Source organism: Diabrotica virgifera, chromosome 4, assembly GCF_917563875.1.
Source record: "Diabrotica virgifera virgifera chromosome 4, PGI_DIABVI_V3a".
Lineage (NCBI taxonomy): Eukaryota > Metazoa > Arthropoda > Insecta > Coleoptera > Chrysomelidae > Diabrotica > Diabrotica virgifera.
Genome location: NC_065446.1, coordinates 182,567,693 through 182,591,897, shown reverse-complemented (window position 1 = coordinate 182,591,897; position 24,205 = coordinate 182,567,693). Strand labels below are relative to the sequence as shown.

Below are 24,205 nucleotides of genomic sequence, written 5' to 3'. Positions count from 1 at the left end.
ATCACGTACCCACTACAAAGTCTTCTGAACAATGTCCTGACTTGATGATTTCTGATATCTAGCAAGTACAATTATTGGTGCTTAAGAGTTGACAAGCTTAAGAATACGCTTATCAACTTTTGGAATCTCACAATCAACAGAATTAAAATCAATAAGTGGTAGTCTTTCACAATCAGGTAGGGCCTTTCCAATTGGTCCGGAATATCCTATTGCTCCTGTTGTATTTTCATCAGGGTTGGAAATTCATATTTTCATTGTGTTGGAAAAGGTGGTGGAATGGCAGTTAGTTGTAATGGAGAAGAAAAATACGCCATTGTAGAGGTATTCCCACATGTATCTTTATTTGTAGCAATGCGCGCTTCGCTGGCATTCGTCCCTTTCGCCTCGTCTCTCGGTAGTCTGCTGTTTTTGACGAAGCTGCGCCACCGAATTCCACTTGAATGTCAAAATTTATCTTATATGCTTGGATTTTAAATATATTATCGTAATTAAATTAAACTATACCATCTCTAAAAGTTTTATGATTAAATTGTACCAAATAGTCAAACTTTGAAATTTTGCAAAAACTACTAATTTTACTCATTTTGTATTACGTTGCGCGACCGGAAGATATGAAACAAATGTATATATAATAAGTGCATTTATATTGATTTTACATACTTTTAGTAGTTAATTCATGGTATAGGAACGCAATAAAAACCATCCGGCCTGTTAAAAAAATATATGAAAAATTCAGGTTTTTCACAATTTTTGCTAACTTTGATGGCATTGCGCGACCGGAAGACAAATTAGTAAAAAAATAATAATTAGTGCTTTTTTCAAGTCTATACCAATGGGTGCGTTCAGACGACCATAGCGGCTGGCTGTCAGCAGAAATCGGCTGAGTGGTTGTATCCAGCCGTGATAGGGAAAGCTTAGTAAATCTCTCAGCGGCTGGCTTCCAGCGGTGACGTCTGACAGCTACTGCTGGCTCAGCTGTCCAGCCGCTGTGGTCGTCCGAACGCACCCAATGGCAACTTTTGCGCACTATAGCGATCTGAAATATAAAAAAAAGTTTTTTCGAACCACCCTACTAACTAGTCTAGGCGCCAAATAGAGGTCACCGTGTCCTTTTCAATTCTGATGGACAAACTCAACGGTTTCTTATGGATTTTTGGCTGCTGATTACGAATTTCGAGGGTGGATTTCGATCCGAGTGGTCAAAAAATTGTTATAAACAATTTAATTGTTTATAAATTGTTTATAAGGCTCTGGCTCATAAACTAAAAGAGATAAAAATAATGTTCTAAATAAAATTTGTTCGTTAATAAAAAACGAAGAAAAAAACGTTTACTAAACTTAATTCCAACAATTAGAACTCAAGATATTGTAAAATTAGTGCACAATGCAAATTTCAAATTACAAAATAAGTATTTTTCGAAGCTTTATCGATCGTAACTCAGCTTCTACGTGTGCAAATGACCATTAGAAGGTCTCATTTTAAAGTCTGGTAAATATGCTTTCAAACAAAGTTTGCTAAATTACTTTGTCTTCATTTGTTTTAAAGTTATATCCGATTGAATTTAAAATTTTCTTAAAAAAAATTGTACATTAATTTGTTTATAAGGGTTTCAAGAAAATTTGAGCTATAAACATTTATACTTTAATTAATGATACTGATAGAAGAACTCAAAAGGAACATTTTGAGCTTAAGAAAATGTTCGTATGTTTATTTTTGGCCAAGATATCCATATTTTAGAGCGCGCTCTGAGGTGCGAGATTGGTTCATCGCGTAAAGGTTCACGCGCTAACTTCTCGATGCAAATAATAATATCTATGTGTATATATAGGCCAGGAACCGAAGCTTTTCACCTCGCAATTTTTACAGAATGGATCGATTTGCTTGAAAATTTGAGAATAAGTAGTGAATAGTCCAAGGATCAAAATCCATATGATTCCGATGGGTGCTTTTACCATGGGGGTGGTTGCCACCCCATCTCAGGGGTGAAAGCTTTTTATTATATTTTGACCGCAAAAGTTGATAAAATCATTCATTCTAAGCAAAAAATGTTTTATACATTTTTTTGATAAAATTAATAGTTTTCGATTTATTCGCTATCGAAAGTGTTAGTTTTGTATAGAAAAAATCAATGTTTTCCGATATACCTACTCATTTATGATTCACTCAATTTTTGCCGTAGAAAAAATTTTTTCAACCATGATCTCGGGAATTAAATAACCTACAATTTTATATTAAAACATTTCTTCGTATCTCTGATGCTAATCTTTCTATGCTGAAGAAAATGGCATTTTTTACCAAACTACAAATATTCGTTATTCGCTTTTAACTCCAGTTTTTTAAAAACTAATCATTCTAAGCCAGTCAAACTTCCAGAATCTATTAATAATACATAAATAAATAAGAATGAATAAGGCCAATGACTAAAAACACCGCTAACTTACGTTATCATGCTTCCAATTGGATTTCTCCTTTCTTTTTCAAAAAAATATATTGATTTTTTAACCCTAACTTTTTTATTTTTTATCTTTGGAAGTTTGGTAAATAACAGGTTTGTAGGTTTTTACAAGATCTATAAGACTATTAATATTAAATATTTTTAAAATCCTCAGTCGCAAGGAGAGGTGATTTTGAAAGGGTTGGTAAAGGTGGTTTTTGCATGTTATTACAAGTTTTAATTGTCCATAGCTCACTCAATTTTTGCCGTAGAAAAAATTTTTGAAAACCGTTTTCTTGGGAATGAAATGAGCTACAATTTCATATTTAAACATTTTTTCGTATCTCCGATGCTAATCTTGCTATCCTGAAGAAAATGTCATTTTTTTCCAAACTACAAAAATTCGTTATTCGTTTGAACTCCATTTTTTTTTAAACTAATCATTCTAAGACGGTCAAACTTCTAGAACCTATTATTAATACATAAATAAAAAAGTCTAAATAAGATTAATGACTAATTTTAATTAGGGTGGTTATTATGGGGTTGCTTGCGATCACTTTTTCGCTGAAAAAAATGGGGACTGACATTCTTTTCATTAGAAGTCACTTAATTGTTGAGCTAGTAACTTTTTTTTATTTCTGGAGATAAATATTTTTAAGTACTTTAAATTAGTTTGAAGAAGTTGTACTCGAAAAATGCATAGTTTTCCCGTCTTTTGACTTTGAAACTAAAATAATTAGTATTTGACGAAGAAGGGCCAACATATAATAAAGTATAGCTCGATTACTATTGGTCTTAAAGAAAATTAAAAAAAATGGTTTTGTTTATTTTTTTAAAAGGTTAATTTTTCGTAAGGAAAGTTGTTTTGATAAAACGAAAACTTTTGGAGTTATTAGCAGAAAACTTATTAAAAACATGGATTTTTTCGATATAAAACTAACACTTTCGATAGCGAATAAATCGAAAACTGTCAATTTTATCAAAAAAATGTATAGAACGTTTTTTGTTTAGAATGAACGTTTTTATCAACTTTTGTGATTAAAATATAATAAAAATTTCCACCCCAGAGTTGGGGTGGCAACCACCCCCATGGTAAAAACGCCTTTCGGCATGATATAGATTTTGATTCTTGGACTATCCACTACTTATTCTCAAATTTTCAAGCAAATCGATCGATTCTGTAAAAATTGCGAGGTTTTATTTTAATTTAAGCTTCATTACTTGGACTAATACGTTATGTTCATTTTTCATTTTTGAAGATCCTAATAAAATTTTATCATATTTCTTATAGTTAAATCATCACACTCTACCTCGTATCACCTTTCATTCTATTTACTTTGTCTTCTATTTTTTGTACTAAATGAGAAAAAAACATTAAAAACTAATATTTCAGAAATATAACTAAAAAGTAAGTTGATATTATTTATTAATACTATTTTTACAAACAATATCTTTCATGCATCAGCATCAAGATATACAGAAAATCTCAGCTTTTTTACTTCTGCATAAGTTCTTACAGCAATTTTTACAGTTACATGGTGGTACTGTCTGTTCACAGTCTGTTCAAGTCTGTTTTTATAGGCAGTAAAACTAAAACTTTCTGGAGCCTCAGAGTCTAATTATGTATATGATATCCATATAAATTGGATCTAGTTCTTTTGCAACATCATCAAGGCACGTCAAATGTGTGTATGCCGCCACAACATAAATGCTCGTCTTATATGCAATGATAATGCTGTAAAAGAATTCGATTCATTTTTATATGGATATCAAATATTGGCTCATTTGCATGCCTAGAAGCCGATTTATGATCGACAAAGCGTCGAAAAATACTTACATACTTGACTGTGAGCCGATTTTGCGTCTCATAGCGCGCCATTAAAATATCGATATCTTGACCAAAATTAAACTTACGAACATTTTAAAAAGCTCAAAATATTCAACTTAGAGTTTTTCTATCAATACTGTTAATTACAGTGTAAATGTTTTCAGCTCAAATTTACTTGAAACCCTTATAAACAAATTAATGTACCATTTTTTTAAGAAAATTATAAATTCAAACTGGTATAACTTTAAAACAAATGCAGAAAAAGTAATTTAACAAACTTGGTTTCGAAGCACATTAACGAAGCTTTAAAATGAGATCTACTAAGGCTCATTTGCTTGCGCAGAAACTGAGTTACGATCGATAAAGCTTCGAAAAATACTTATTTTGCAATTTGCAATTTGCATTGTGCACTAATTTTACAATATCTTGAGTTCTGACAGATAGATGTAAGTTTAGTAAACGGTTTTTTCTTCGTTTTATATTAGCGAACACATTTTATTTGAAACATTCTTTTTTATCTCTTTTAGTTTATGAGCCAGAGCCTTATAAACAATTAAATTGTTTAAAACAATTTTTTGACCACTCGGATCGAAATCCACCCTCGAAATTCGTAATCAGCAGCCAAAAATCCACAAGAAACCGTTGAGTTTGTCCATCAGAATTGAAAAGGACACGGTGACCCCTCTGGCACCTAGACTAAACGTCGTGGTCTAAAATTCTAAAAGAATCTACGACTTGGTCTGAAATAAGCTAGTGTCTGATCCGCCTATGGAGGAGCGGTACGGTAAGGGATAAGGGCTTGCGGCTAGGTGACACTCCTCCATAGATCCCTACCGGAAGGGCGGTGACGCCTAAAAAGGGTGTATATATATATATATATATATATATATATATATATATATATATATATATATATATATATATATATATATATATATATATATATATATATAAATAAATAAGCAAAATCATTGGCTAATACTCGTAAAGTGAATTTGAATTTAGTTGGAAATATATAAAATGATGAAGGGTCATCATTCCATACATTTCTGTGCAACTATATACACCGGTGTTTCGGCCTATTTGGGCCTCGTCAGTATAGTGTAGCAAGTTAAAAAAGTTGTTTGTTAACTTGTAAAAGGATTACTACAGGAGCAAGGTTATGTATTATTATTAAATTAAATTATTATTAATATTATGTTATTATTATTAAATGTATGGAATGATGACCCTTCATCATTTTATATATTTCCAACTAAATTCACATTCACTTTACGAGTATTAGCCAATTATTTTGCTTATTTATTTTTATATTTGTACTCGATTATCCAACATCATTATATATATATATATATATATATATATATATATCCAACATCATTATATATATATATATATACACGGTGTCCCAGACTACTTTATCCAGGCTATATTTCTTAAACGGATAGAGATTTTCGAATGGGGCAAAAACTGATCTATTCCATTTGTAGTACGCTTTAATATGGCGTAGAAAAAATAGCCCCCTAAAAATTAAACCGCTAGTTACAACCCCTAACTTTAATTTTTTTAATTGCACCCTGTACATTTTTTTTATAGTTTCGGGCGTGCTCTTCTATCGTCTATACAACAGATTTTTTTAAAAATAAAATCGCTTCGTAAGTAATCAAGAAAATAACAATTTTTGTGTGTTAATTATGCTTCCCAAACTAATTTATCCAGGCTATATAGTCTTAAATGAATAGCGATTTTCGAATCTGATAAAAACGGATTTATTTCATTTGTAATACGCTTTAATATGACTTAGAAAAAAATCGCCTAAATATTCATCCCTTAGTTACAACCCCTAACTTTAATCTTTTTAATAGCACCCTGTACATTTTTTTATAGTTTTGGATGTGGTCTTCTATCGTCTATTCAACAGATTTTTTAAAATTAAAATCGGTTCGTAAATAACCAAGAAAATATCAGTTACCCATTTTATTTAAAAAAAAAATGAATAGGCGATGGAAGACCACATCCAAAGTTATAAAAAAATGTACAGGGTGCTATTAAAAAATTTAAAGTTAGGGCTTATAACTAAGGGATAAATATTTAGGAAATGATTTGTTATTGTCATTTTTTGACTCTACATAAGTAAGCTTTTACCATAAGATTTTAAAATTTTCAGTGACAATAGAGTATATTTCTTTTCTATTATATTTTTGAAGATATCGTGATTAATTTAACAAAAATAAAAAATAAAATGATATGTTTTTCGATTACTTAGGAACCAATTTTATTAAAAAAAAATCTGTTAAATAGACGATAGAAGACCACATCCAAAATTGTAAAAAATGTATAGGGTGCTATTAAAAATGTTAAAGCTAGGGGTTGTAACTAATTGATGAATATTTAGAGGATGATTTTCTACGCCATATTAACCCGGCACCTGCCACGTGGCTTTGCAAGGCGCCAACTGCCACGTGGGGTGTTCACAACACCCCTTAAAAATTTTCTGTGATCTACTTGTTTAAAAAACAAAATAATGTGTTGAGTAGCCACTGATATGTTATGAAAGTTAAAAAATAAAATAAAAGTACCAAGCCATAATAAATGAAGTCAAGTAAAATATCTAAAAAAATTTAAAATTTAGTGAGTATGAGTCTATATTAATAATTTAAATCAGTTATTTCAATAAAAAATGTAAATTTGACCTGTTTATCAAAAATACAAAAAAAAAATTTAAAACCTAAAGTGCCAGATGATGACACCCCAATTCGACTTTAGAGCTATAAGTTCAGAATGACACTAAATAACCACTTCAAACACTAACACATATATGCTATATAATATTATAGAAAGCTACTATGACGCAGAGCTCGGTTACCAAACTTGAAATACCAAATATTTGATAAAAATGGGTTATGGGATGCTGGTAGCACCCCACGTGGCAGGTGCCGGGTTAACGCGTATTACAAATAGAATAGATCAGTTTTTGTCCCAGTCGAAAATCTCTATTCGTTTTAGAAATATAGCCTGGATAAATTAGTCTGGGACACCCTGTATATAATATAAGGTTTTTTAAAGTACTTATGTGTCAATTTTTGTTTTATTTTGTTTTGCATTTTCTATCTTTGATTTAGCTTCGTAGATTTGTTGGCTGTCTCTCGCCACTTATCTCTCTACCCTCAAGAAATTTTACATATACTTGTTAACCTATACAACATTTTCCGTCTATCCCTTCATATCCCCATTAGCATAATTTGATAAATAAATCATGTTATTGAAGACTATAGAAGGAGCCCTTGTAGCGGAATGTAAGTGAAACACGTTAACATTGCATTATCACAGAATACATACATTTGCATTTTTTGTAGACATGAGGGAGTTTGTTACTGCCACTATATATACATATATACGTATTTGTCTGTTGTCTTAATAATAATTTTTTTATATATTTTTCAATATTGACTTGATCTTATGGATCTTTTTAGCATCTTTTATAATCAGACAGTTAACTATTAATTTTTAATATCAATTTGCCTACTCGAATAATAAACTTTATATTTGTGAAAATTATTATTGTACCTTTTATTTGGTCTTAAAATTTACAAAAGTGACTGTAGCTTCTAGATAAAATATTTTACAAACAAAAAATATACAGAATAGGTATTTCATTTTATTAAAGTTCCGTTTTTTAAACCAATATTTTACTACTAAAAAGTTGTGGGTTAAATGGTTTGGAGACCCCCTCTAAAAATCCAGAAAAATTGAGGAAAAATGCTTTTACGAAAGAAGTGAAAGAAGTATATTAAAGTGTGCAAATGTGTTTATTTCCTTAGCAAATTTCTACTGAAAAGTCATCTTCAGAGCTAATGCTACAATAAAAAGTTAAACTAATAAGCAAAAAGATGTCTAAGAACAAAGTTTTTTAACTTACTTCAAGGTATAAAAAGTACCGGCTACTTGCATCTTATTAAGAAATTTGGAAAATTTGGTCATTTGTGCAACTCCGGATGACGAAAATTAGTTTAGTTTTTACTAGTACTTGTAAAACAGTAAAAACAATCACTGAGACGTTACAAACATAAAATTTGGTCATGGTAAAGGTATCACCCAACCATTTTTAAGTGATGCGAGCTGACAACTGACTGACAGTGATTGATTGGATGTTGGATTTTAAATGTTTCATCTGTCCGGTGTTGATATATGACAGCTGACATTACAAATGAATGAAAATTGTTCAAATTAATTTTACAAGAATAATTGAAAAATTGATGTATAGAGATTGTACCTTAGGTGTCTGTACAAATAAAATAATAATAATGTAATTGTCTAAAAGTATCTACTAAACTGAGGACTTAGTGGCTCAAGACATATATTTGTACACTGTGTCATGACAAAGGGAAGAAGATATTTTTAAAAAAATTAGATACGAATAAAAATTCAATTTGTTAAATTCTGAATGATCTTGTTTATTCACAATTTTCTTTTATCCCTAATATGAAGTATTTAGATCTTAATTCTTTCTTATTAACAACCCTTTTAATTGAGCTTAAAAGTTTTAGAGATGACCTTGGCATGTTGCGTGAATATTATAATATAATATTGTGCATATTATGCAGGATTATGCAGGTTTTTGGTATAATGAGTGACCAAGATTATTTGAATGATGAAATAAGTATATTTTGTCTATGTATATATAGCATTACGCTGTAATTATTATTTTCTACTAATTTTAATTCTTATTTTTTAATAACCTTTCGCAAAACGAAATGACAAAATTCACATGTAAATACAGGGCAGATGTTAAACGAAACGTTGAACAGATTGTATAAGATTAATGTTTCTTTCAAAGAAACATTTCTTAATTGATTACGATGTCCCAGCCTCCTAATGTCAAAAATTCTTGAAATCCATAAAGCTTGTCGATTTATGGCTGTCTTTGTTTTATCTAAGAAACCGCAGATCATTTGACATAACAGTTGGGGGTTCGCTTCGAGCCAGTCAGTTTTCTACCAGCGTCTGCATAAGACACACCCTTCGAGCGTCGATATTATGTAGGTCAACAACACACTGCTTGTTTACACACAATAAATAGAATATTACCGTTCCTTGTTTATTTATTTTTATTACATTTATTTTAATTAAATTCCGCAACTCACCCATCGGAATATTGGTGACCCTCGCGAGTATTTTAAACCGCCGCGAAAATTTAAAAAAGAGTTAGTGTTAATAATATTACATTTTTGCCGGTTAATAATATACAGTGAACATCGAAAATGACGACCAGTGCCAACAATAGTGTTTCAGATCGGATTGCAGTGGCCATCGGGAAGTTGACAGCCGCATTAGCTGACATGAAAATCCAGCTAGCAAGCTTGTCACGCGCTCGAGCACAAGCTAACACATACCGTCGCAACCTCAGCAACTCAAGACGAAGACCATATCCTAGAGACAGTAGCTACAGTAGGGAACATAATAGTGACATATTATGTTGGTATCACTACCGTTTTGGTGACCAGGCCCAAAAGTGCTCTCCTCCGTGCAAGCTCCAGTGAAACGTCGCGGGCAGTCGGTAAATGCGGCATCCGATCGAAGCCCAAAGTCTCGCCGCCTTTTCGTAACAGACTATGATACAAAAAAACAGTTTTTAGTCGACACCGGTGCCAACCTGTGCGTTTTCCCGCGGAAAGATGTACGGGGTGCACGCGAAAAGACTTCATACGAACTATACGCGGCCAATGACACTAAAATCGCGACATACGGCTATGTGAACTTGACATTAAACATCGGACTACGGCGTGATTTTACGTGGCGATTCGTAGTGGCGGACATTTCAAAGCCCATTATCGGAGCCGATTTTCTTTCCCATTTCGCGCTCCTAGTGGACATTGCTAACCAGTGCTTAGTAGACAGTACGACAACCCTTCGAGCAAAGGGACTCGTTAAAGAGTGTTTCGACGGCAGCGTAAAGACTATCGCGGAAGCGTCGCGTTACCATGAACTGCTGCTACGATTTCCGGAAATCACGCGACCCGCCGGTATCGTGAAAGACATTCAACATCAAACGAAGCACCACATCGATACAACACCAGGTCCACCCGTTTTTTCGAAGCCTCGACGATTAGCACGTGACAAACTGCAATGGGCTAAAAAAGAGTTCGAAAATCTTCTACGACTAGGCATCATGAGACCATCGAAAAGTAACTGGTCTACTCCACTGCACATGGTCCCGAAGAAAGGTGAGGAATGGAGACCCTGCGGAGATTATCGACGTCTGAACCAAAAAACAGTTCCAGATCGATATCCAATTCCGCACATCGAAGATTTTGGTCAGGCGCTAGCTGGTAAGACAATTTTCTCTACAATAGATTTAGTGAGAGCATACAACCAGATACCAGTAGCCACCGATGACATACCAAAACCGCCGTTACCACACCATTTGGGCTGTACGAATACTTATATATGCCTTTTGGTTTACGAAACGCAGGACAGACATTCCAGCGTTTCATAGACGAGATTTTACGTGGTCTAGACTTCGCCTACGCTTACATCGATGACATTCTCATTGCATCAGAATCCGAAGAGCAGCGTATGTCGCATTTGGAAGAGATTTTCAAAAGGCTCAAGCAGTTTGGCGTTGTGATAAATCCAGCGAAGTGTCAATTCGGCAAAAACGAGATTACCTTTTTGGGATACACAGTATCAGACGGAGGACTCACACCTCCACAAGAAAAAGTAGCAGCTGTACAAAATTTCACTCAGCCAAAAACAGTGAAAGACCTACGCAGATTTCTAGGTATGTTAAACTTCTACCGAAGGTTCATACCCAATGCAGCTGAGCTACAAGCACCACTACAAGATGCCCTAAAAGGTAATGTTAAAGGAAAAGCACCAATCGAATGGACACCACAGCGAATCCAAGCCTTTGACGACTGCAAAAACAGTTTAGCTAACGCTGCTTTACTGAGCCACCCTGTAAACGATGTTGATATCTCCATCACTTGTGACGCTTCTGATTTTTGTGCGGGAGCTGTACTACAACAAAAAACGGATACAGGTATGAAACCTTTAGCTTTCTTTTCTAAGAAATTCTCACCTAGCGAAAAGAAATATAGTGCATACGACAGAGAACTATTAGCTATATATCTGGCCATAAAACACTTCAGACATATGATCGAAGGCAAGGACATAACGATATACACAGACCAGAAACCAATCACCTTCGCTTTTACTCAGAAGCTAGATAAATGTAGTCCTAGACAGTTTAGATATTTAGACTATATAGGACAGTTTTGCACTAACATTCAGCACATTTCTGGTTCAACAAATATTGTGGCAGACGCACTATCGCGAGTCGATAGCATCAAGGAAAATATCGACATCAATGACTTAGCACTCGCACAAGAAACTGATCCAGAACTGCAAACTTTTTTAAGTGAGAAAACATCACTACAAATGAAGAAAATACGTTTTTCCCAGCAAAACGTGAGTTTGTACAGACCATTTGTACTTAAACCAATTCGAATGGCAATTTTTCGCACCATGCATAACCTAGCACATCCCGGAATGAACAGTTCTGTGAAGATGATCACACAGCGATATGTTTGGCCATCCATTAAATCAGATGTGAGGAAATGGACTCGAGCGTGTCTACAGTGCCAAAAAGCGAAAATATCGCGCCACATTGTTTCACCTAGTGGAAGTTATTTACCACCTTCCAGCCGATTCGAACATGTCCACATAGACATTATAGTGATGCCGAGTTCAGAAGGAAACAGATACTGTTTAACATGTGTCGATCGTTTCACACGTTGGCCAGAAGCTTTCCGGATGCCTAATCAAGAAGCAGACACAGTAGCCAGAACATTTTTTTCTGGTTGGATAGCTCGTTTCGGCACTCCCAAGCGCATCACAACAGATCAAGGCCGACAATTCGAATCGCATCTTTTCAAGTCATTATGCAAATTAACTGGAACTTCCCATTTAAGGAAAACCGCCTATCATCCGCAAGCAAATGGTATGGTAGAAAGGTTTCATCGACAGTTAAAAGCAGCAATTCGATGTCATGAAAACATCCGATGGACCGAAAGCCTACCTGCAGTGTTACTGGGCATACGAGCAGCGTGGAGAGAAGATTTAGGTACTTCAGCCGCCGAACTCGTGTACGCAGAACCATTGTGTTTGCCAGGTGAACTATTGTTTTCGTCACAAAGAAACACCGACAACAATGCTCACATTTATCTAAAAACGCTTCGAAACCATTTCGAAAACCTCCGTCCTACGCAACCGTCGCATCATGGATCCAAAAGTACCTTCATTTTCAAAGACATGAAAACCACCTCTCACGTTTTCATCCGCCGTGATACAATCAAAGGCAGCTTAGAAAACCCATATCACGATCCTTTTCCAGTTGTTAAGCGAGGTGACAAGACTTTTGTCGTCCGGGTAAACGGGAAGGAATCAACAATTTCCATAGACAGATTGAAACCTGCTTACGAACTTCACGACTCTACCCGTCACGAAACAAAAGAAATGACCAGCAAAACAAACAACAACAGACCGAAGAGGAAAGCAAGATTTACTGGAACTTACCAAGAAAGTGTTAGTTCAAAGTGAATCGAGTGATTTTTTTTCTTTCTCCTTGTATAAACTTTGAATTATTTTTTTTTGCTATTTTCAATTGTCATTATAATTTGTATATATTATGTATTATTTATCGTCTTCGTACTCGAAGGGGGGTATATAGAATTACGCTGTAATTACTATTTTCTACTAATTTTAATTCTTATTTTTTAATAACCTTTCGCAAAACGAAATGACAAAATTCACATGTAAATACAGGGCAGACGTTAAACGAAACGTTGAACAGATTGTATAAGATTAATGTTTCTTTCAAAGAAACATTTCTTAATTGATTACGATGTCCCAGCCTCCTAATGTCAAGAATTCTTGAAATCCATAAAGCTTGTCGATTTATGGCTGTCTTTGTTTTATCTAAGAAACCGCAGATCATTTGACATAACAGTTGGGGGTTCGCTTCGAGCCAGTCAGTTTTCTACCAGCGTCTGCATAAGACACACCCTTCGAGCGTCGATATTATGTAGGTCAGCAACACACTGCTTGTTTACACACAATAAATAGAATATTACCGTTCCTTGTTTATTTATTTTTATTACATTTATTTCAATTAAATTCCGCAACTCACCCATCGGAATATATACTATTCTTACGGTTGTTTAATATAAGAAGGTAAATTTAGATGGAAAGCAAGTTTTTTCACAAAATATACTTTTAATGAACACATTTTGTTGAGATGTGTTAAGCTTTTGAAAATTTTTGATATTTGTTAATAATTGTCAATGCTTCAATGTACATTCAGACTAAGCCACCAGTCTCATGATTTCCTAAGTTTAAATTTACTAAATATCCTATCAAAGTTTTTAAAAAAGGTTACACAAAGTTGTTTGGGACAGAAATTGTATGAGGCCACTACTCTACCGTTTCCCACAGATATTTAAATAAAGGTTTATAATTGCAATTCCAATTAATCTGAGTGTTAACACAAAAATCAGAATTAGATTTAATTTCTTTGGAGATCTCAAGGTCTTCTAAAAGATTCATTAGTCTATAGTTTTTAGATGGAATCTTATGTAAAATTTGGCTATCTTTGGTAGGAAAGACGGAATGGTTGGTAGTTTTAACATGATAGCCAAAATTAGATTTTTCTGGAGTTTTCACATGTTCCTTGATTCTCTGAGAAAGGGTCCTCATCGTTCTACCTACGTAGGTAGTACTACATTCACCACAGGATAATTTGTAAATGCCACTTTTGTTTAATTTATCAATTTTGTCTTTGGTTTTACTGAATAAAGATTTGATGGTATTTTTGGTCTTAAATGACATTTTGAGGTTATCAACTTGGTTTGATAATACATTTGATATTTTATCTGAGATTGGTCCTAAGTAAGAAATAGATCTGTAAATGTGGTTTGTATTATTGTTTTCACTTGAGTTAAAGGTCTGGTCTATTCTTTATTTTGAGTAACTTATTTTTAATAATGTTGTCTATTAACGAAGGGGAATAACCATTGTTAACTGCTTGCTGTTTTAGTATGGAAACTTCCTTATTGTAGTTGTCATTAGACATAGGGATGTTTAATAGTCTATGTATGTAACAATGAAAAGCTGACATTTTATGTTGATACGGATGGTTAGATGAATTTAGAATGATGTGGTCGGTTTGTGTAGGTTTTCTAAATATTGAGAATTCAAGTTTAGACGGGGTCTTTTTAATAGTAAGGTCTAGAAAGTTGATATTGTTGTTATTTTCAATCTCTAGAGTGAATTTAATGGCTGGGTGGAGACTATTAATCAAAGATAATATGTGGTTAGGTGTGATGGTAGGACCTTCTATGAACGCTAAAATGTCATCCACATATCTGTGCCAAAGTATAATTTCAGTAGTAGTTTCACTTTGAATACGGAGTAAGTAAGTAGTTCGGTGCCGACCACCGAACTAGTAACACGCGTGCGAGCGGAGCGGAGCAGCAGCAGAGAAGAGAAGCCAACGAGAAGTGGGGATAGCTCGGCTGTGGACTTTTTAGTCCAATCTTGAATGTAAGCAAGATAGCAGTTGAGCGTTTTCACTCTCTCCGAGGCGAGAAGACGACGAGGAGCCAACGGTGGAAGAAGTTGTACGACTTGCAGGAATTTTCATTCCATCACGAACGTAAGCGTGATAGCGAAATCGTGCACTTCAAAGCCTTAGGCAAGAAGGAGAGGCAAAGGCCGATCGACTGGATGTGGTGAAACTTAGGGAATTTGATTTTATTGGATTCTCTGAGACGCCACAGCTAGAGATCGGTTAGCAGAAGAAGCAAAGCGGGCTCGACGGGAGCCCGCTACGGGATTTTTACTGTGCCTCCGTAAAGGTAGACACTGAAAGGTGTAGTTCTATGGAACCTACATCGGGCAGCCCCGGCCCCTAGGTCAGTAAAAACGAGAACATCAAGAGGATCCCGTACCCAGTTCTGTCTGTGTACGTGAACAACCGCGATAGGGGTAGGGAAACCAACCCTGAAGCCGAGCTGGCGTCGGGCCAGTCGGCGGAAAAAAAGGTTCGCCAAGATTAGGGATTCTTCCCCCCAGACGATTGATCGAGCTAAGTCTCGATCACCTCTCCCTATGGCCACTCCGCCAACACATGAAGATCCACGCAAAGTGGATCTTAGCCTTTTACAGGAACAACAAACCGATGACAGCGAAGAGGAAACCAAAGAAGATACCGAGATGAAATCCGAGGAAGACTCAGAAGGGGACACGGAAAGCAAGACAGAGGAAAGAGGAGAAAATATGACAGGCGACGTAGTACTAGAATGCGCTCTACGAATGTATCGTCTAAATATGGAAAAAGCAGAGGCAGAACGACTAAGGGAAGACTTGAGAAGGATGCAAGACCAGCTCACGGAAAAATTGAAGGAAAATCGATGATGAAGATGACGAGCCAGATGAACGAGCTGACCAAAGAGCTGCGTGAAGCCCAGAAAAACCTGAAGCTAGAACGCCAAAAACAGGCAAAGCCCATATCGAAGCTAAAAAACAACCCAGCGACCGAAAAGCCACAACCGAGGGCAAAAGAAGACTTCCCACCACTGTCACGAGAACCAAAAAGTCAACCCCACCCAGAACAAAACACAGATGGTGAGACGCCTGCCTTGGAGCGATCTGGCGATTCAGAGACAGAGGACATGGTAACAAACGAAGAAACCACCGTGTTGCCTGAACAACAGGCAACACCTCACAGAAAGCCGCCTGTAATTAAATTACAGAGCGTGAACGAGACAGGGGCTATCCTCACCATAGCCCAAAGACTAAAAGTCTATACGACAAACAAAATCTCCAGGAGCGGTAAAGAAACACTCATCCAGGCGAAAAACCTGGAAGATTACAAGAAAATGGTGAGAGTAATAGAAGAATACGCAGAGGCGCACAAGGGCAAAAGGCTGCAATGGGTAGCCTTCCGAGTAGACGAGGATAAAAAACCCAAAGTGGTTTTAAGAGGATTGCCCTCAAATATCACCGAGGAGGAAATCCAAGAAGAGATGGAAGCAAGACACCAAATAGTCTGCCAAGCAGCCAAGAATATGACCACAAGAGTCGGTCCCAAAAGGCCGTTACCGATGTTCGTACTGACTCTGAATCGTGAGGACGTAGAAAAGGCTAAGCTGATCACCAATCTGTGTCACATGAAGATAGAGGTAGTAGACCTAAGAAAAGCGACAGAGCCAACGCAGTGCTTCAACTGCCAAGGCTTCCACCATGCGTAGAATGCGTGCCACAAACACCCCAAATGCGTGAAATGCGGAGAATACCACCACACGAAGACGTGTAAAAGACCCAGGGAAACAAAGGCAACCTGCGCTAACTGCAAAGGAAGTCACCCCGCAAGCTACAGAGGATGCCCGAGAAGTCCAACCTGGTATAGACCACCACAACAGAGGCCACAACAACAGACCTACAGACGACAACAGGCAAACGGAGTCTCCTATGCCAAAGTTACGCAGGGCGAAAACCAACAAGCCACCACAGCGATCCTCCCAGACGAAGAATACCTGGTCAAACCTGACTTGTGTCGAGTTTGCGAAATTCAACCTCTGTTTCCTACACTATATAACATGAAACGATGTCGTTCTTCGCAATTTATTTGTTTCATATTTCACGATTTATGCTTCACTATCCATTGTCGACTAGACAAATTTTATTTTTGTTTTATCAATTAGCATATCACATGAAACAGTTACTTTTTTTACAATTTATTTATTTCATGTTTCACGTTTAATATTTCACGTTTCATGCTTCTTTGATGTGCGGCCTAATACAGAGTATGGTATAAAACACAAATGAGAATAATCGTTTCGTTTTGATTCAATTCGAGTCTCTTGCCATCCTCTGACACCAATGTTTCGGAATCTATTTCTTTTCAAAGAGGCTTTGCAAGAAGACTGATTTGGATCGAAACGAGAATATTTTTCTTATATAGTTTAATATTGATATCATCTTCTCGTTTCGTTTTGATCCACATCAGTCTTCTTGCAAAGCTTCTTTGAAAAGGAATAGATTCCGAAACATCGATGTCAGAGTATGGCAAGACGCTCGAATTAAATCAAAACGAAACGATTATTTTCATTTTTGTTTTATACCATACTCTGTATTAGACTAAAAAATGACACGTTTCATATTGGTAATCTGCGATGCATTGTTCGAATATTTTAATAGCGTCGCCGTTTGGTACTTAGTACCTCGGTTAACAGATTATTTGATTCGTTGTAGGAATTATTTTTCACTCATTTACTCGTTCCCCGTTAGAGGTCAGTCTAACCACATTCGGGTGTAAATATTTTAATATTTATATCATCTTCTCGTTTCGTTTTGATCCAAATCAGTCTTCTTGTAAAGCCTCTTTGACAAGGAATATATTCCGAAACATCAGTGTCAGAGGATGGCAAGAGTCTCGAACTGAATCAAAATGAAACGATTATTTTCATGTTTGTCAAAAATATTAGTTGTCAAAAATTGTGCATATATTTTGCATTTGACAATTATATGTAATTTCGTTCCGTTAAATTTCATTAAAATGTTCCAGATATAAGCGCTCTAGACAATTAGTCTAGGCTGATTATCGGAGAATAGGCCATTTTTGGGAAAAGTTATTTACCAGCAATTTTGTTGCTGGAATCGAATCTTATGATTGTATATATTAATAATATAGGTATGCAAAGTCCGCAGATAGTGTGCTACTTTTTTTATAAACAAAATGGCGACCGAAAATCGTGTTTTTTTTCAATTTTTGCTATATAAGTCCAAAGATTTTAACTTTACACCAAAAACATTCAAATAAAAATTCACCGAAATTAAATTCTGCATAGGGACGTGTTTTTTCCGATTTACTTCGACGAAAACTTTCCCCGGAAAAGCGGGTTTTTCCAACAAAATCTTAAATTTTCATAAGTAATTGTTAATCAATAATTAAATAACTTGGTATTGTAAAAGCCCTTTTTGTATAGATTATAATTCCAGAAGTCGATGGAAATTGAATGAACAGTTTAGCAACAATTGAATTGTTAATTAAAAATTTTTCGGTCGCTATAATAACCACTATAATTATGATACATAAGAATAACTATGATTTTTTCATAAAAAGATACTATACCTATCTAACGTACTTTGCAGAATTGAAATTGGACTATTTAAGCGGCCTTAGGAATATTTTAAAATTATAAATAATTTTTTGGCTTATAAACAAATAGAATATCTCGGGAAATATTAAACCAAATTAAATTGTAAAAACGGTATTCGAAAAAGAGCGGCAGGATGCTTCTTTTAAAAGAAAAAACGTTTAATTATGATTAGTAGTTCCTGAGATACAACCGGTCAAATTTGACCAGAATTTACGGCAAAGATATAAACAACACGATCATAATTTTCATACCATCACCATTTTATTTGTGTTCTCTTTCTTCGCACCAACTTTCACATCCTTAAAATACTCATAACATATATTATTATAATAAAAACTATCGATAATACGTGTGAAAATTGACAAAAATAGCAAAATTCCAATCAAAAATTAGGTTGGAGAAAATGTAACCCTCAAAGTTAAAAATCGATATACGTTAAAAAAATGCATTTGCTCGGCTTCCCATGGAGCAATGTCCTTCATTCTTTTTTGTTCCCAAGTTACTCGAGGAGAGCCATCGAACTAACGCATTATTAAATGTCAGACTTGCTTTTGTTTTGTTACAAAAAATTAATTTATTTATTATAACACAAAATTTCAATTTGTTTAAATAAAAATTGTTTAAATAATTTTACAGCTTTAAAATGAAGATATTTATGTTTTTAACTTTAAAAGGTACACGTGTAGTAAGTTTATCTAAAAAAAAGCCTACAACTGGAAAAAATATGTAGTTTTCTGTTCTTATAAATAAATTAATCTATTATAACAAAACCAAAGCAAGTTTGACATTTAATAATGCGTTAGTTCGATGGCTCTACTCGAGTTATTAGGGAACAAAAAAAGAATGAAGGAAATTGCTCCATGGGAAGCCGAGAAAATGCATTTTTTTAACGTATACCGATTTTGAACTTTGAGGGTTACATTTTCTCCAACCTAATTTTTGATTGGAATTTTGCTATTTTCGGCAATTTTCACACGTATTATCGATAGTTTTTATTATAATAATATATGTTATGAGTATTTTAAAAGTATGAAAATTGATGTGGAGAAAGAGGACAAAAATAAAAAGGTGATGGTTTAAAAATTATGATCCTATTGTTTATATCTTTGCCGTAAATTCCGGTCAAATTTCACCGGTTGTATCTCAGGAACCACTCGTCGTAATTAATTTTTTTTCTTTTAAAAGAAGCGTCCTGCCGCTGTTTTTCGAATACCGATTTCACAATTTAATTTAGTTTAATATTTCCCGAGATATTCTATTTATTTATAAGCCAAAAAATTGTTTATAATTTTAAAATATTCTGAGGCCACTTCAATAGTCCAATTTCAATTCTGTAAAGTACATTAGATAGGTATAGTATCTTTTTACGAAAAAATCATAGTTATTCTTATGCGTCATAATTATTGTTGTTATTATAGCGACCGTAAATTTTTAATTAACAATTCAATTGTTGCTAAACTGTTCATTCAGTTTCCATCTGCTTCTAGAATTATAATCTACACGAAAAGGTCTTTTATACTACCAAGCTATTTAATTATTGATAAACAATTACTTATCTAAAATTTTAGTTGAAACTTAAAGATTTTGTTGGAAATACCCGCTTTTTCCGGGGAAAGTTTTCGTCGAACTGAATCGGGAAAAACACGTCTCTATGCAGAATTTAATTGCGATGAATTTCTGTTTGGGTGGTTTTGGTGTAAAGTTAAAATGTTTGGAGTTATAGAGCCAAAATTGAAAAAAACACGATTTTCGGGCGACATTTTGTTTATAAAAAAAGTAGCACACTATCTGCGGACTTTGCATACCTATATTATTAATACATACAATAATAAGATTCGATTCCAGCAATAAAATTGCTGGTAAATAACTTTTCCTTGTATTTTGCTAAGTAGTAAATATATTTGGTTTCTAAATAAACGAACAAATTTTGGTTATTCTTTTTCATATCATTTATTTTTCACATCAAATTCCGAACCTCGAGTTTCTTCCGTGGAAGAATTAATAGGATACAAAAGTTTCACTCTGTGCACCACACAAATACTAACTACATTTCAATTCGAAACGGGTTTCTGAAATAAGTGTAAATTTAATTTACAAAATTTTTATAAAAGTAGTAATATAGAGGGGGAGATTCATGTATCTGTTATAGTCAAAGCCCGAATTTCAGACACTCCTAGGTTTGACTAGGCAATCCTCAGGTCTTACTGACGGTCTTAGTCAAAGGCCGAAATAAATTACTGTTTCGGCCTTTGCCTAGTCAGACCTAGGAGAGACTAAGTTGGTCAGGCAAAGGTCGAAATTTAATTTTATGAAATCGGGGTTTGACTAGTCAAACCCCGATCAGCTATTAAAATGTCGTAATTTATTAGATTACGTTTAATAAAACGTCATTTTTTAATTTTATTGTTTATTATTTTTATATTGTAATTAAAATAAAATAAATTGGTGTTTATTCTCACATGTTGAGGCATTATGGCATTTAGAGTTGCACAATACGTTAGACCTTTTACGCTTACATAATTTTGAAGAGCATTTCTTATTGCAGTAGCATTTTATAAAGCCTTGTCATCCAAATTTGGAATCTTTTGTAATAATTTCTCTTAGAGACAGCTTAACGTCTGGAACAGCTTCGAAAATAAGAAAATTCTCTTTGCATTCTCTTATTTGATTTCTTGAAAAAAAGTGTGTTTATTGTTCCGTATTTCGTACCAACTCTATATGCTATGTTTCGAGCATCTCCTTTGACTCTATCAAAGCTGGGGATAGGAATTTTTACAGTTTTTCTGATCGAAATTGGAGGAAATTTTTACGCTAATAAATAATTATAAGTTATTTACACCATAAAAATTGAGAAAATTTTAACATTAAATATTTAAAAATATTATTAAATTTTTTACACAGATTAAAAATATTTTGAGGTAATAGATGCCACAGAATTGAGGTAATAGATTGCACATACGTGCATAATTTGAAATATGGTGGTACATATTTTGTACGCTGACAGCACACTGGTGCATACTATAAAGGTTTTGAAAGAAAAGTTACATGCATGCATTATGCACAGACAGAACACATTAAAATAAATAAATGAAAGGCGATTGAAGGTCTTCATGCCCAGGCTAATACTATGAAACAATTAAGAGAAAAAAAATGTCCTCCAATTTCGATAAAAAAAACTGTAACCATACCTATCGCCAGCTTTGTTGAAGCCAAAGGAGATGCTCGAAATATTTTGAATAATAATAATATATAAGATAAAATAGTTGATGGTTTATATAGAGTTGGTACGAAATACAGAACAATAAACACACATTTTTCAAGAAATCAAAGAAAATTTTCTTAATTTCGAAGATGTTCCAGACGTTAAGCTGTCCCTAAGAGAAATTAGCACAAAAGACTCTAAATTTTGAGGACAAGGCTTTATAAAATGCTACTGCAATAATAATAAGTAATGATCTTTAAAACTATGTAAGTGTAAAAGGTCTAACGTATTGCAACTCTCAATGCCATAATGCCTCAACATGTGAGAATAAACACTAATTTTTTTATTTTAATTCTGACAGTATAAAAATAGTAAACGTTAAAAATTACGATTTATTAAACCTAATCTAACAAATTACGAAATTTTAATAGCTGATCGGGGTTTGACTAGTCAAACCCCGATTTCCTAAAATTAAATTTCGACCTGTGCCTGACCAACTTAGTCTCTCCTAGGTTTGACTAGTCAAAGGCCGAAACTGTAAATTTATTTCGGGCTTTGACTAAGACCATCAGTCAGACCTGAGGATTGCCTAGTCAAACCTAGGAGTGCCTGAAATTTGGGCTTTGACTATAACATATCAACAATTCGATTTGGGACCTTATCATGTTTATAATATTGAAAATAATTTAATTGAAATTAAGGCAGCCTTAATGCTTTAAGAATAGGAGATATTATCAGTTCGAATTACGTGAAAATTTATGAAAATCGTTGATTTATGAATATCCTTGCCATAGAATATAATCTGGCAACAATAAATCAATAAATCAAATCAATAAACAATATCAGTTTAATGTTTATTATCAATAATCAACAAATCAATAAACAAGATCAATAAATTTGATCTGGCAACGGGCAATCCGAGTGTACATTCGATGGACACTAGATCATTTGGGAGGTAATGCGACAAAGGCGACCATTTATAAAGCTTAACGTGTAATCGAGAAACATTGCATTCAACTTCATAAATTTAATTTATAAATAACTTTGAAAAACTCCTGATACAAGAATAAAAAACCGCTAAACGCCGTAAAAATGAGTGGCGCATACAATATTCCAGCTACAAAAGATCTGATATGAATATTACGTGCCGCGAAAATGTATTTTTATTTTGATGCAAAACAAAATTCTAGTTTTATTTTAAAATATTTTTCCATAATATTTGCTAAATTTGAAGTAAACGCGCCACAAGGGTTTCAAAATTCAAACTGTATTAAAGTTACTCTTTTGTGGCGCGTTTTACTTCAAATTAAGCAAATATTATGGAAAAATCTTTTAAAATAAAACAAGAATTTTGTTTTGCATCAAAATGAAAATACATTTTCGCGCCACATAATATTCATATCAGATCTTTTGTAGCTGGAATATTGTATGCGCCACTTATTTTTACGGCGTTTAGCGGTTTTTTATTCTTGTTTACTATACATGGCTTGGAAAATGGACATTATGTTCATTGTTAAAGGACAAATTGTCGATGACATACAAACATTTATTTTGTTTATTAAATAGTCAAAAAAGTTTAAAGTTTTTGCAACATTTCAATTAGGTGTCATTAGAGTCAACTGAAATATTTGTGGACTTTAAAAAGGCCATTCATTGTGCTGTATTGGGTATGTGATCCAATGTAAAAATTCGTGGATGCCGTTTTCACTTACATCAAAATTGATGTAAAAAAAAGATGTTTAAAAAATTCAATCTGTGGATTTGGTACAAGAATATAAGAATACAAATTCAGAAATTGCAAAATAGTTAAAGCCTACGTTTTATTTAACTTAACGAAGTTGAAGAATGTTTCGTTTATGATTTCATATCATATAAACCTAAACACTTGATATATTACGTGCAGATCATTTACCGGAAATTACATAATCGAGAGCCTATTTCCCCCACAGATATAACCCTTCCATTCGAGGTTTAATTCTTCTTTTTACTCAACGCATCCTTTTGTTTTTATGCTTATTGAAAAGTTTTAAGTGGACACTTATGTCAAAATAAATAGTAGATACTACCGTTAAGGCTAAACTGGCAATTTTGGAGAAAATGATAGATAAACTACGATTCCAACAAATACACACGTAGGTTAGATACCTATTAGCTATATTTTATCATTCCTATAACAGCTAATCAATTATTGTATACATGTATATATATTTAATTATGTATACATGTACCTATCAGCAGTAGGTCCAGACCAAATCCCAGTAGAAAGCTTAAAATGCATAAATGATGAAACCTAGACATTATCGTAGACTTGTTTAACACAGTGTACAAAACCGGAAACATACCAAAACAATGGTTACTCTCAACACTTTGTGCTATCCCTAAAAATAAAAACGCTAAAAATTGCAGTGAATACAGAATAATATCGTTAATAAGTCACATTCTCAAATTATTCTTGAAAATAATACATATTCGTATAAATAAAAAACTAGGAGAAGGAATAGATGATAGTCAGTTTGGG

General features: G+C 34.0%; 1 protein-coding gene across 1 annotated transcript in view; it reads right to left on the bottom strand.

Annotated features, from left to right (window-relative positions):
- Positions 1 to 8,372, bottom strand: part of LOC126884026 (uncharacterized) — a 74,692-nt gene extending 66,320 nt beyond the window's left edge. The window contains exon 1 of the mRNA XM_050649815.1: positions 8,183 to 8,372. The gene's annotated coding sequence lies outside the window, so the exon portion shown is untranslated. The remainder of the gene's footprint in view (positions 1 to 8,182) is intronic.
- Positions 8,373 to 24,205: the final 15,833 nt, after the last annotated feature.